Raw genomic sequence first — 15,140 nt, forward strand, 5'->3', positions numbered from 1 at the left:
ATTCCATAGATCTGAATTGCATCATTGTAACTTCATTTTCAATCCTTTGTTTTATATTATCTGCATTGTAAGTCTTGTGATCAGCTTCCTTTATTTTAGACTCTACTTCTGAGCTATTTTCTTGAATATTTATCAAATCATTTTCAATTCTTTGTATTTTATTATCCAGATTATGAATCTTATAGTCAGCTTCCTTCATTTTAGATTCTATTTCTAAGTTGATATCTTTATCCATCTTTATAATTATTTCTGAAAAGCTTTTCAAAGCTGTTACAATATATCGTTTCAGGTTATCATACTTTTGTTGTACCAACTCTTTAATTTCCTGTCTAAATTTTTCAAGATTCTGGTTCACAATCTCATCATGTCTTGCCATCTCCTCCAAAACAAATTCCTTTAGGTCTTTAAAGCCATTCTTCTGCATCTGTAAGCTCAAAACTTGTTCATGTGATTTATAAATGGGGGAGCCCCCCCCCCCCACAGCTTGGTTGTCTGGCTTTGTCAGTTTTAACGCCATCCTGCCACACAAACAGACTCTTTTTAAAGAAAAAGTCTTCTCTCCAGACAATATCAATATCAAGTCTCTAAGAAGGAAGAGGCATGAAATAGAAATTTCTCTCTTCACTTCTAGCCAGCGCTATTGTTTCAGATACTTTGTAACGTATTAAACTGTTCAAATGGAAGGACTTTCACTTTCAGCTTTCTTTTCAAGCCTCAGCCAGTCGCCATTTTAAACTTTCTTTTTTTCCCCTTTCACTCTTTCTTCACTTTTAAAATCAATCATAGGGTTGTTAGAAATACTTGCAGTTTAGAGTCCCAAATCCAGATTTCATCCTGCTTGTTCAGACAGTCTGTTAGTTTTCGCTGATTGGATTGGTCCCATCGTCTGGCTCTGCAAAGCGCAGAGTTCCCCCGAAGCCCGGAGCAGCGGCGAGCTGGATAGGGAGCCACATTCTGCTTCCTCCCCAAGAGTAGAAAAAAACTCTGGGGAGTTCACAGAGGGCTCTACCTGCTCTCGCCGGCTCTCTCTCACGTCTCCTCAATGAGACGGAGTTTTTCGAGCCGTCTCTCAGCTGTAGAGGCGGCTCTCACAGGCGACGAGGCTGGCGGTCCCGAAAGACCGTCTGGCGATGACGGAAGCCAAACCGGAAGCCAAAATTAACGAGCGATCTTAATAATGATGTGAACTCAAAATATTATGTAGTATGGGAAAGGTGGTACAAATGGTTGAATAATAGGATAAGATCTTGATGACAGGATATGCTTATCTTTAGTAATTGAAGTTTTGAATTTACCTGATATATATTTAGCAAATATGTATATACACGACACCTCGGACGTTAATGGAGATTTGATGGTTTTTTTATAATTTTAAAACTAATAAAATATATATTAAAAAAACAAGGATAGGATTGAATGGAAATGAATTCTTTATTGGCCAAGTGTGATTAGTAAGGATACAAGCAACAAAGTAACAGTCATACAGTCATAAGTGGAAGGAGATGGGTGATAGGAACAATGGGAAGATTAATAGTAATAGTAATTCAGACTTAGTAAATAGTTTGACAGTGTTGAGGGAATTATTTGTTTAGCAGAGTGATGGCATTCAGTAAAAAACTGTTCTTGTGCCTAGTTGTTCTGGTGTGCAGTGCTCAATAGTGTCATTTTGAGGGTAGGAGTTGAAACAGTTTAGGGGTCTGTAAATATTTTCACAGCCCTCTTTTTGACTCATGCAGTATGCAGGTCCTCAATGGAAGGCAGGTTGGTAGTAATTGTTTTTTCTGCAGTTCTAATTATCCTCTGAAATCTCTTGTCTGTCTTGTTGGGTTGCAGAACCAAACCAGACAGTTATAGAGGTGCAGATGACACACTCAATAATTCCTTTTTAGAACTGTATCAGCAGTTCCTTGGGCTGTTTGAGCTTCCCGAGTTGGCGCAGAAAGAACATTCTTTGTTGTGCTTTTTTGATGATGTTTTTGATGTTAGGTGTCCATTTTAGGTCTTGAGATATGATAGAACGTAGAAATTTGAAGGTCTCTACGGTTGATACTGTGTTGTCTAGTATTGTGAGGGGTGGAAGTATGGAAGGGTTTCTCCTAAAGTCTACCACGATTTCTACTGTTTTGAGTGTGTTCAGTTCCAGGTTGTTCCAGTCACACCACGAGGCTAGTTGTTCAACCTCCCATCTTTATGCAGATTCATCATTGTCTCGAATGAGACCAATCACTGTTGTATCATCTGCAAACTTCAGTAGTTTAAGAGATGGATCATTTGAGATGCAGTCATTGGTATATAGAGAGAAGAGAAATGGGGAGAGCACAAATCCTTGGGGGGCGGGCTGTGCTAATTGTACAGCTATCTGATGTGATTCTGCTTAGCTTCACCTGCTGCTTCCTGTCTGTTAGGAAGCTTATGATCCACTTACAAGGGTGTTCAGGTACCGCTAGCTGGTTTAGTTTAGTTAGAAGTATGTCCGGAATGATGGTATTGAATGCTGAACTGAAAGCCTATAAAGGGGACCCTTGCGTAGGCCTTTGGAGATTTAAGATGTTGTAGGATGTAGTGCAGAGCGATATTAACAGCATCATCTGTCAATCTATATGAGTAGAGAACACAAACTATCTCCCTGCTCCTAGCCCAGCACTGGCACCCACCCTATCAAATTCAAATAGGTGCCAAATTTCTAAAATTTAAAATAGTAAAATGCTCAATATACTTAATATTAACTGATTGTTTTCCTTTTTCCCTGGTGTCACATGTTGGTGCACATCTTTATCATGTCTCGTTTTATTATGGTTAGACATTGGAAACCCTTCCAATGATCCCCAAGCCTCTGAATCTTTCTCAGGGCTATATAAAAATATGTGTCTTCTGCTAAATGCTTTATTATGTCCTAAAGCCATGATGGTGAACCTATGGCACACGTGCCACAGGTGGTGTCAGGTTTCGATGTCATCTCAAATAAATTGCACTCCCAAACAATTAATCTTTGCTGAAGTATTCCATTTATTGAGTACGACAGATCTGGCCCCGACTTAGTCGGAGCCGATACTAACCTTCTGACCCCCAAACTCTTCCCTTTTTGTTCCCCAATTCTCATCTTATCATTGGCCATCTTCCAAGCCAGTCTCCTCAGCTTCTGACTTCACCCCATAGGAATGTTCCTCCCACCATCCCATCTCCTAGGGGATATTATCTACAAAGAAATAAGTAGGTGAAAAGTCAAGCCTCGTCTTTTTATGGCAGCATCAGAATGCTGACAGGTGGCACACAGAGCCATATCTGTGGGCACGCGAGAGTTGCCCTAGCTCAGTGCCAACTGATTTTCAGTCCTTCTGGGCCCACTGGAAGTCGGGAAACGAGCCATTTCCAGCCTCCAGAGAGCCTCCGGAGGGATGGGGAAAGCCATTTTCGCCCTGTCCAGAGTCCAAGAAAGCCTCTGAAGCCTGGGGAGGGAGAAAAACAGGCCTCATGGACCCACCGGTAACCTTTTTGCGTCACATGCCATAAGCGGGGGAGAGCGCAGGGGGATTGTGCGCGCATGCGCGGGGCCCGGGGGGACATTGAATTACGGGTGTGGGCGCATGTGAACGCGATCTCTCTGCGCTCCCCCCACTTTTGGCACGCAACAGTAAAAAGGTTAGCCATCACTGTCCTAAAGGGTCTTAATCCCATCATCCTGGAGCTGAAGGTCTTTTGTTTTAGCAATAGCAATAGTACTTAAGACTTATATACCGGTTTTACAGAGTCAGCATATTGTCCCCAACAATCTGGCTCATTTTACCCATCTCAGAAGGATGAGTCTGGTGAGATTCGATCTGCCAAATTGCAGGCAGCTGGCAGTCAGCAGAAGAAGCCTGCAGTACTGCACTCTAACCACTGCGCCACCACTGCTCTTATAGATAGGCTGGACCAATCTTTCTTAATGGGCACAAAATGCCTGCTGGGGGCTATTAAGAAAGACGGAGTCTGCCTTCCTACCTCTAAAAAAACCATGTTTCTCCATTTCTCATTTAGGGAAATATAATATTCTGCATTTTTAATATTCCCCAAGATATTTCATTCTTCTGGGGAGTGGTGCTGACTTTCTACAAATCATAAAAAGCTCTTTACATTTCCAACATTCAATTGAGGTTCCTTTAAACATTCTGGACAATTTGTCCAGTGATAGATACACACAGTACATCAGCTTATAAAACTTTTCTTTTATAGTTTAATGTGAATTTTAGATCTTTCATCTGTCAAACAAAAAAATATTCTGCCAATGAGTACTTCAGCTTCAACCACAACAATACCTGAGCAAATAAGAGATACAAACTCAAGGTAAACCGCTCCAAATTCAATTGCAGAAAATATGACTTCAGCAACAGAGTGGTCAATCCCTGGAATGCACTACCTGACTCTGTGGTTTTGTTGCACGAAATATCCTTCTGGGTTCTGCTCCAAGTGGGGAAAAAGACACTGGAAACATGGAGACTGCTTGGAAAGATGGTTTAATGGTGGACAGGATCACAGGGCTTGAGTTCCTGAACAGAAGAGGGCAGATACAGCGAGTCCTCGGGTTTTTATGCTCTCTCTGGCTTTGAATTTCCTGGGGCCCCGAAAGACAATCCTGATTGGTTGTCAGACTCCCAGGGGGTGGGGGTCTTAGCTAGCCTTGCTGGCTGATGTAATCTTCCCAGGTACCATGTGGTGAGCTTCTGTTGCTAGATGGGTAGAGGGCTAATCCTATCTTTGTTGGATCTTTGGCAATTCCTACTATGGCTCTGCCTGAAGGAGGTAGATCTTTGTTATGTAGAATAGACTGGCCCAGGCCTTAATGGCCCATTGAGAAAGGGTGGGGGCAGGAAGATGGGAGCTGCTTCATCTTTAAAACATGCTTCTCCATTTCTTATCCAGGGAAATATAATATTCTGCCTTTTTAATATTTCCTAAAATATTTCATTCTTCCGGGAAAGGGGTGGGTGCTAACTTCCTACAGTTTCTTCCCCAAATCCCCAAAACTTTAACCTTAGACTGTCTACTGTTGACCTCACCCCATTCCTAAGAGGTCTGTAAGGTATAAGTGCACCATCGTCCCTGTCCTCATGTCCCTTTTTACTCTTATTCTGTTCATGTATTCCAATTATGTTTATGCTTTTATATTTCTTATATATGCTTGAGAAATAAAATAAATAAATAAAAATGTCATGAATTTTCAGGGCTCAGTAGTAGCTAATCTTCGTAAGCTTAGAGGTATCACATTTCACTCTTTTGTTTGGGTCAGTTGCCAGAAGTCAAAAATGACGGTAGCATTTAATCAGTGAAAACCTCTTGCAACCGCCTTAGATAAGAGAGGGGACAAGCGCGTTTTTCTGCCTGTCTGGAGATGGCGCTCAAACAGGCAACACCGGTGGCTAGAAAGCGGACGGTACAGCAGGCGGCGCCTGTGGTTGTGTTTAAGGAGTTAAAATCATCAAGTACTGCATTGCTAGAAAGGCTGGGAGGAGAGGAGACCCGCAGAGGAACTTCCTCTTCCGGATGGCTGATGGGAGGAAGTTGGTGTGCAGAGCGGCTTTTGTGCTGTTTCCATGGTGGAAGCAGCAGCTGGCAGGTGAGTGGAGGGCAGCAGGTGGGAGGAGAGTCCGGGAGCAACTTGGGCTGGAAGCGGAGAAGCAACTGGGCTGAAGCCTCTCAGCTGCTGCTGCTGCAGGTTCCTTCCCTCCCCAAATGGAAGCCCACTGGTGCTGCAGGCTGGGAAACTGGGGGCTGCAATTTCTGCTGGTGGGAAGCTTGAAAAAGTCTCCTTCGAATGCAGGTTGAGTCTTTGGGGCTGGTTTCCCTCCAGAGGGAGCTCCGTCACTGGAGGTTTGGAAGAGAGCTGGAAGAAACCTTGGAGGTCTTAATGACATCTCAGACAAATGGCTGTCCCGTCGGTTTAAAAGCCACCAGCAATGGAGCCCCCACAACCTCTGGAGGGAAGCCATTCCCGAAGAATCAACCTTCACTCAAAAGAGGCTTTTTCAGTCTTCCAGGCAGCAGAAAATTGCAGCCATTCCGTTCCACTGGCTAATTGTTCTCACTGATGGGATTTTTCCTTAATTCCAGGTGTTTTTCTCTCCTTGATTAGTTTCCATGCATTGCTTCTTGTCTTGTCCTTCTGGTGCTTTGGAAAAGAAGTTGACCCTTCAAGTATTGGAACACTGCTATCATGTCACCCCTAGTCCTTCCTTTCACTAGACGATTCATTCCCAATTACTGCAACCCACTAATTATCCCTTCTGCTCTTCTCTGCGCTCTTTATAGAGTCTGGACGCCTTTTTTATATTGTGGTGATGAAAAGTGGTTGAAGTAATCCAAGTGTGATCTTAATTTAAAGCATTATAAATTGGTACTAATACTTCATGTGATCTCGATTCTATCCCTCTGTTTAGGCAGCCAGAGTTTCTCAGGCTTTTTGAGTTGTTTTCCCATTGATTGATTGATTGATTGGTTCAATTTATATGCCGCCCTTCTCTGGAGACTCAGGGTGGCTTACAATGCGTTAAGCAATAGCCTTCATGCTTTTGTATATACCTGCTTAGTAGGGCTTTTGCCCCCCCCCCCAAGCGGTGTTCTTTTTTATACAAAGTTAGCTTATTGCCCCCACAATCCAGGTCCTCATTTTATCTACCTCGAAAGGATGGAAGGCTGAGTCAACCTTGAACCTGGTGAGATTTGAATTTGCAGTAATTGCAGGCAGCTGGTGCTAGTTAACAGCACTTTAGTCTGCTGCGCCACCAAGGCTCTTGTATAAGATTTTCATCCATGGAATCCTTCCCAAGATGTCTCTTGGTTTGTTAAAATCAGCTGCTTTAAAGTCTAAGACATTAGTTTGATTTTGCTCTATTGCTTGTGTCTGCATTATATTGAATTCCAGTATGACATGGTCACTCTTCCCCCTATTTACCTGCAACTTCAACCCCCCCCCCTTATAATTTCCTCGCTGCTAGTAAAAATTTAGATCACTATAGGAGATCCTTAGTTCCCTTTTCTACCTTTTGGATGATAAGTTGTCATTTAGATTCATTAGGAACCTTTTAAGACGGGTGACAAACTGGCGGCCCATGGGCTGGATGCGTGACATGCAGGCCACACCCACCCCAGCTCCATAAATGGGTAGAATGTCACGAAATGTCACGTGACGGCAACATGACATGGCAAGTTTGACATCGTGCTTTAAGACAAGATTGGCCAGCCATTTGTCTGGAATGTTATAGGGTATCCTGCCTGAGAAGGAGATTGGACTAGAAGACCTCCAAGGTCTCTTCCGAGGGAGCTCCATCACTGGAGGTTTGGAAGAGAGCTGGAAGAAACCTTGGAGGTCTTAATGACGTCTCAGACAAATGGCTGTCCCGTCGGTTTAAAAGCCACCAGCAATGGAGCCCCCACAACCTCTGGAGGGAAGCCATTCCCGAAGAATCAACCTTCACTCAAAAGAGAAAATTGCAGCCATTCCGTTCCACTGGCTAATTGTTCTCACTGATGGGATTTTTCCTTAATTCCAGGTGTTTTTCTCTCCTTGATTAGTTTCCATGCATTGCTTCTTGTCTTGTCCTTCTGGTGCTTTGGAAAAGAAGTTGACCCTTCAAGTATTGGAACACTGCTATCATGTCACCCCTAGTCCTTCCTTTCACTAGACGATTCATTCCCAATTACTGCAACCCACTAATTATCCCTTCTGCTCTTCTCTGCGCTCTTTATAGAGTCTGGACGCCTTTTTTATATTGTGGTGATGAAAAGTGGTTGCAGTAATCCAAGTGTGATCTTAATCAAAGCATTGGTACTAATACTTCATGTGATCTCGATTCTATCCCCTTGTTTAGGCAGCCAGTTGTTTTCCTGTTTAAGATTTTCATCCATGGAATCCTTCCCAAGCTGTCTCTTGGTTTGTTAAAATCAGCTGCTTTAAAGTCTAAGACATTAGTTTGATTTTGCTCGATTGCTTGTGTCTGCATTATATTGAATTCCAGTATGACATGGTCACTCTTCCCCCTATTTATCTGCAACTTCACCCCCCACCCCCTTATAATTTCCTCTCTGCTAGTAAAAATTTAGATCACTATAGGAGATCCTTAGTTCCCTTTTCTATCTTTTGGATGACAAGTTGTCATCTAGATTCATGAGGAACCTTTTAAGACAGGGGTGACAAACTGGCGGCCCATGGGCTGGATGCGTGACATGCAGGCCACACCCACCCCAGCTCCATAAATGGGTAGAATGTCACAAAATGTCACATGACGGCAACATGACATGGCAAGTTTGACACTCGTGCTTTAAGACAAGATTGGCCAGCCATTTGTCTGGAATGTTATAGGGTATCCTGCCTGAGAAGGTGATTGGACTAGAAGACCTCCAAGGTCCCTTCCAACTCATAACCTATTCTGTTACGGGCTTGCTATTCTCTTGGCAACCAAATTGCAGTGATTCTGCCACTAGTTTTTTTCTAGGGTTTATGTTTTTTAACTTCCAGGTCTTGCCAAAAGCACAGTATTTCCTATTGGTGCCACATCCAGGTATTAACCAGGTTCAATTTAGAAGAGGAAAACAACAACAAAAAAAGGTTTTCGCCTACCTTTTTCGAGCCTTTTCTGTTTCTGGAGCTATTTTTGGCCCATTTTTGGGTGCTTCTTTCAGCTTCTTTTTGGGGCTTTTCCCCCGTTTATGATGCTTTTTTGGGGCTGTTTTTGAGGCTTTTTGGGACATTTTTGAGGTTTTTGGGGGCCATTTTTGAGGCTCCTTTGGCTCGTTTTTGAGGCTTTTTTTGGCCCATTTTTCTGAAAAAACGTTCCTGTGGTTATGAAGGTGCAGGAAAAGGAGAGACACCAAGTTGGGTTCTGCCAACCGTTGTACATTTATGATGGCTGCAGCATCCCACACTCAGGATTCCCGTTTGTGACCTTCTCAGCTAGATTCTGAAGCAAAATTAGTAGGGATGCCAGCAGGAAATTGCAAGTCGCAGTTTGTGGAACAGATGCAAGTTGGCACTGTCATGTGACATCATGCTTCATGACCGGCTGCTTAAGGACACAGAAGCCAGTCCCAATTGCACTCAGTAAGTCAGGATTTCTTGAATTGGGAGGTCACCAGAAGGGCTTGTAGACAGCATTTTCTTCTCTTATTTGCAGCTGAGGACTTTCATGAGCAAAACTGGTGCTTCAAATCTTGCAGAAGCTTTTGGCATCATTTCCTCAGTTAAAGCCCCACATCTCTAAATTTAGGTCAGAAGGTTTGACATTAACCATTTTGCGACATTTTGTCAGGCTGAAAACTCATGGAGCTTCCACATATATTCATTTGTAGGTGTTTGTATCTGTATTTCTTTCTATATGCATATATCTGCAATTATATAATCTATCCTCAGTACAACCAGATATATTTGAGGATAACCCTTTGCAGTGCCAAGAATTTATGATTGATCCAAGTCAACAACATAATTTCATGGTTGGATAGATATCTTGGTACTCTTCCATGTGTCAAATGAATCATAATTAACGTAAGAGATTATTCTAGCATTGTGGCATGTTTGCTTTTTTGTTGTAATGTATACTTTTTTTCACATCTTCTGCAACCATTTTATACACAATTAAAGTTACACTTTTCTTTGAAACTTATAGACAAAGAGGATGGCAATAAGAGCACTCTGGACAACTGGGAATAACAAGCAACATTGAAAAGGAAATAAAATTGAGCCAGAAATCAAAATATATTCTAGTTCCTTTAGAAAACCACACAATTCTCCTTCTCCAGCAGCTAATAGACAAAAGAGAGAAGATTAACATGAGATTTTGAGCTGGAAAAAGTAGAGGATACGAAACTCAAGGATACATTGCATGAAAAATCAAGGAAGATTATTTTTCATTCAGAAAAAGATGAAAATATCTGGAAGTTAGGGGGAAGGAAAAGGTCTTATTGGGCAGGGCACATAGGACAGACAATGATAAACACCACTAAACAATAGATCACACATATTTTTGACCTCAAGAATATCAGTTGTGATAGCTCCATAGATCTGCCTATTATAGAAAAAGCACAGATTGCAAATCATAGCTGATTAAAAAAGAAGATCCCAACTGTAGAAAAGCCATACAAATTATCTGAATATGCCAAAAAGTTTGGTCAGAACAGCTTCCTTGTGGTTCATGGAACGACTCACACAGGAGAGAAGCCATACGAGTGCTCCCTACGTGAATACTTTAGTGAGCATGGCAACATGGTGATACATCACAGGACACCCATCACATATGAGTGTCCAAATTGTGTGAAAGTTTCATTGGAAATTACCACCTCATGAGACAACAAAGAACTCACACAGGAGAGAAACCCTTTGAATGCCCTATCTGTGGGAAAGGTTTCAGTCGCAATTCCAGCCTGGTGATACACCAGAGGACTCACACAGGAGAGAAACCCTTTGAATGTCCTGATTGTGGGAAAAGATTCAGTAACAATTCCAATCTGGTGACACACCAGAAGACTCACACAGGAGAGAAACCATTTGAATGTCCTGATTGTGGGAAAAGGTTCAGTTACAATTCTAGCCTGGTGATACACCAGAGGACTCACACAGGAGATAAACCATTTGAATGTCCTGATTGTGAGAAAAGTTTCAATCACAATTCCAGTCTGGTGATACACCAGAGGACTCACACAGGAGAGAAACCCTTTCAATGTCCTGAGTGTGGGAAAAGTTTCAGTCACAATTCCAACCTGGTGATACACCAGAAGACTCACACAGGAGAGAAACCATTTCAATGTCCAGATTGTGGGAAAAGTTTCAGTCAAAATTTCAGCCTGGTGATACACCAGAGGACTCACACAGGAGAGAAACCATTTGAATGTCCTGATTGTGAGAAAAGTTTCAATCACAATTCCAGTCTGGTGATACACCAGAGGACTCACACAGGAGAGAAACCATTTGAATGTCCTGATTGTGGGAAAAGTTTCAGTCACAATTCCAGTCTGGTGAAACACCAGAGGACTCACACAGGAGAGAAACCATTTGAATGTCCTGATTGTGGGAAAAGTTTCAGTCAAAATTCCAGCCTTGTCACACACCAGAGGACTCACACAGGAGAGAAACCGTTTAAATGTCCTGATTGTGGGAAAAGTTTCAGTCGCAGTTCCAGCCTGGTGACACACCAGAGGACTCACACAGGAGAGAAACCGTTTGAATGTCCTGATTGTGGGAAAACTTTCAGTCGCAGTTCCAGCCTGGTGACACACCAGAGGACTCACACAGGAGAGAAACCATTTGAATGTCCTGATTGTGGGAAAACTTTCAGTCACAATTCCAGCCTGGTGAAACATCGGAACACACACACAGGAGTGAAACCATATGAGTGCCCAGACTGTGGGAAAGATTTCAGTACTAAGACTAGCCTTTTGAATCATGTGCTTATACACACAGGAGAAACCAATTAAGTGCCCCAAGAGTGGATGGTGCTTCAGGAAACATTCCAACCTTATTGCACACAAGAAAATGCGCATGGATTTTCCAAAGTGATGAGTGATGATCTAAAGCAGTGGTTCCCAAAGTGGGCGGTACCAATGTGGGGGGCGGTGGGATGACTTAGGGGGGCAGTAAGAGGCATGGGGGATGGCAGGGGTGTGCGAGAGGCAAAAGCGGGTGGCAGGAGGGCGCTAAGTGGCAAGGAGGGTGGCCCCCACCCTTTGGCCTGTGCCTCGCAGCAGTTACCTCCTTGCAAGCAAACAGCAAGAAAAAACAGCTCCTTTCAGCTTCAGCATAGGCTAATAACAGACGTTGATTAGATGGGCCTCCCGACTCTCTCAGTTGTTTTGCGCAGGGCTCTGCTGCTTGCTGCAAAGAGTGTTGGAGCAGATTTTTTTTTCTCTTGCACTAATCAAGCTATGCTGAAAACGAAACTGAAAGTAAAGCAGGCTGTTTGCTGTTTGCTGCAAGGAAAAATGAGGCAGAGGCAGAGGGAGATTTCTTTTTCTTCTTTTTCCTCAATAAAAAAGGTAGGTGCAAACAATGGGAAATTTAGGGCAAAAGAGGAGAGTTCAAGATTTTAAAACACAAAGGGAAAGGAGAAAGAAAAAGGGAAAAATAAAAATGGGAAGGGAGAAAAAGAAATGAAAGAGAAAGATGTTATATATATTTAGAATTGAAATATGAATAGTAGTAAGAAATAAATGGGAAATCATGATTGTAAAAATGAAATGAATAATAATCGGAATATGTGTCTTTGTATTTTTGTAATCTTGACAATGAAAAGTTTTTCTTTTTTTTTCTTGTTTTTAGAAATACGAATAAGTATAAACTGTAACAATTGAAATACCTTTAATGGTCTATGGCAGTGAAAGTAAAAAGGATTAAGTTGTAGCTTTGATAACATTGTTCTATTTTTCATTTAACAGCATTTTCACATATAATTTCTACAACTAGCATCCTAGTTCAATTATATATTTTTCAGACCTTTGGAGGATCACACTGTCAATTGTTCACACTGCTCAAGCAAAACTAACAGGTGTGAATTAAGTTTTAGCTAAAAAATGGAGCTTTAATTCCAGAAGTCCATTCTTTAAACTTGGACTTCTGGAATCCAACTCTCTGGATTAAATGGTACTCCAGACAAAAGATGGAGAAGAGTATCTTGCTTTTAGAAATGATAATAACTGCCTAGAAAGGTGAGTTATGAGCTATTTTTACATCATCAGAAATTTATTTTATTACCTGTTAAAAATGCAAAGACAAGGAGTACAAGGAGCAAATAAAAGACCTTCATGTTGGGGTTGGTTCTGGACCAAATGTTACTTGTGGGACAGAAACCAGCTCTCAGCCCTCCTTGTGACTTCTTGAAAAGAATCCCCCCCACACACGCTCCACCGCCTGAGGAGGCAGGGGAGGGCTGCAGGTTGATCCCAAGGGGGTCTGGGAATGGGTGTGAATTCATCCCACAGCCCTCTCCATCCCCTCCTCTGTGAAATTGCTTTCTCCCACTCACTGTTGGTCAGCAAATTCGAAAGGAACCCCCAGCTGAGAATCACTGCTCTAGATTGGTTGATTCACTGGATTTCTCTAGCGTTAACTAATAGCGTTAGCTATCTTTGTTACAGGGATAAATTTGTATTGGAGCAGCCTGCAGACCTCCCAAAAGGTCTCTGCACACTGTTTTTGCAAAAAACGGGCCCGTTTTTCACAAAACCAGGACATGCGGGGCAAGGCTTCAGGAGGCCAAAAATGGCTGTATTCTGTGTATTTTATTGTTACTTATCTTCCTTAGTGGGTCGTGCAAACCGCTATTCCAAACAATGCTATTTATAGGGGGTGGGGGTGGGGGAAGTAGTGGGTTGCCCCGGTTCTCACCGGTTCTATAGAATCGGTAGTAAAACCGGCAGGAGGCCCCACCCACCGACCCCGACATCACCAAAACACTTCTGTGCATGTGCAGAAGAGTGCGTGCATGCGTGAGCGAAGTGAGCGTTCACGGCCCCACTGCAAACTGGTAGTAAAGGTAAGTAGAACCCACCCCTAGGTGAGGGGCACTGAGGATGAGTTTGTAGTACCAAGGCGGCGGTGGACTGAAAAAGTTTGGGAACCTCTGACCTAAAGTGATGAGTGTAAAGGCTTGAATAGGGGTCTCTAAATATTTTCACAGCCCTCTTTTTGACTCATGCAGTGTACAGGTCCTCAATGGAAGGCAGGTTGGTAGTAATTCTTTTTTCTGCAGTTCTAATTATCCTCTGAAGTCTGTGTCTGTCTTGTTGGGTTGCAGAACCAAACCAGACAGTTATAGAGGTGCAGATGACAGACTCAATAATTCCTTTTTAGAACTGTATCAGCAGTTCCTTGGGCTGTTTGAGCTTCCTGAGTTGGCGCAGAAAGAACATTCTTTGTTGTGCTTTTTTGATGATGTTTTTGATGTTAGGTGTCCATTTTAGGTCTTGAGATATGATAGAACGTAGAAATTTGAAGGTCTGCAGTGGGATTCTGCCGGTTTTAGGCAGTTCGGCCGAACCGTTTGTTAAATTGCTTGCTCGCCCCGCCCCTTGCCCTGCCCCTCTGCACCACTATTTATTGCCAATAAATAGTGGTGGGGCGAGCGAGCCAGCAATTTAACAAACGGTTTGGTGTTTTTTTGTAATTTATTGGCCTCGCAGCACACCAAACCGTTTTTTAAATTGCTGGCTTGCCCGCCCCTCACCTCGCCCCATGTGCTGTGTTGAAAGCTTGCCTTAGTGACACACCGAGTTCGGGAGAAACGTCAGTTCAAACTTGGCACATTTTTCTGAACCATTAGTGACTTTTGGCTGGCCATGCCCGCGAACCGGTTCCCGCTCGCTCACCCCCGCCCGCCTGATGCTTGCCCGCTCTGCCCAGCCCCTACTTGCAGAATCTAGCCCCATACTTCTGCTCACCGCTGCTGGCAAAGGTAAGGCCGAAGGGCACGGGTGGCCGGGGAAGGGAGAGCTGGTGGAGGGGTCATACCAGCAGCAGGTAGTGGACCGATGCACGCAGGGAGGGAGGGGAGCGCATGGGAGATCGTGGCACCGGAGCTCTTCCTGTGCGTTTCCCCCAGTCGGCCCGGCCTGCGAGGGAAGCACGCGGGAGATCCTAGCTGCAGTTTACTCGCGAGCAACATTGACTGGGAGAGACAGGGAGAAAGGCCAATGGTGCTCATGGGTAAACATCATGGGTAGCAACATCCTTCCCAGCTACTGCTTTCTCTGCTCAGCAGCAGAGCTTTCTTTTTCTTTTTTTTAAGGTTAGTCCCCTTCTGCCTGGGAGAGAGAAGAGCGGGGGCAGGGAGAGAAAAAGAAGGCAGGGTGGGATGGTGGGGGGGCGGGAGCGGGGGTCTTCTTAATCACGGCTGGATGCTGCTTCCTTGGGTCCCCTCAACTTTCCAGTCCCAGAAAGCGGCTGAAAAATGCCTCCTGTTTCCATTTTCTGTCCTTGCCTCCTTCCTGTTTTATTTGGTTTTCCCTCCCACCCTGAAAGGAGTTTCAAGCAAAAGAAAGGGGGGGGGGAGTCTTAATGTCTGGTTAAAATGGGTAGTACTTCCATTTAAAGAAGAAAAGCATAGCTCAGATTATTGCTATGATTTTTTGTTCCTATATTCTGTTGTTTAGGTATAAATTTTGTTAATGTAGAAATTTTACTT

General features: G+C 43.3%; 1 pseudogene; it reads left to right on the plus strand.

The window, feature by feature from the left end:
- Window positions 1-11,568, plus strand: part of LOC139310041 (zinc finger protein 850-like) — a 42,618-nt pseudogene extending 31,050 nt beyond the window's left edge.
- Window positions 11,569-15,140: the final 3,572 nt, after the last annotated feature.

Source organism: Pituophis catenifer, unplaced genomic scaffold (genome assembly GCF_029215685.1).
Source record: "Pituophis catenifer annectens isolate HBS135680 unplaced genomic scaffold, rPitCat1.0.hap2 SCAF_2, whole genome shotgun sequence".
Classification (NCBI taxonomy): domain Eukaryota; kingdom Metazoa; phylum Chordata; class Lepidosauria; order Squamata; family Colubridae; genus Pituophis; species Pituophis catenifer.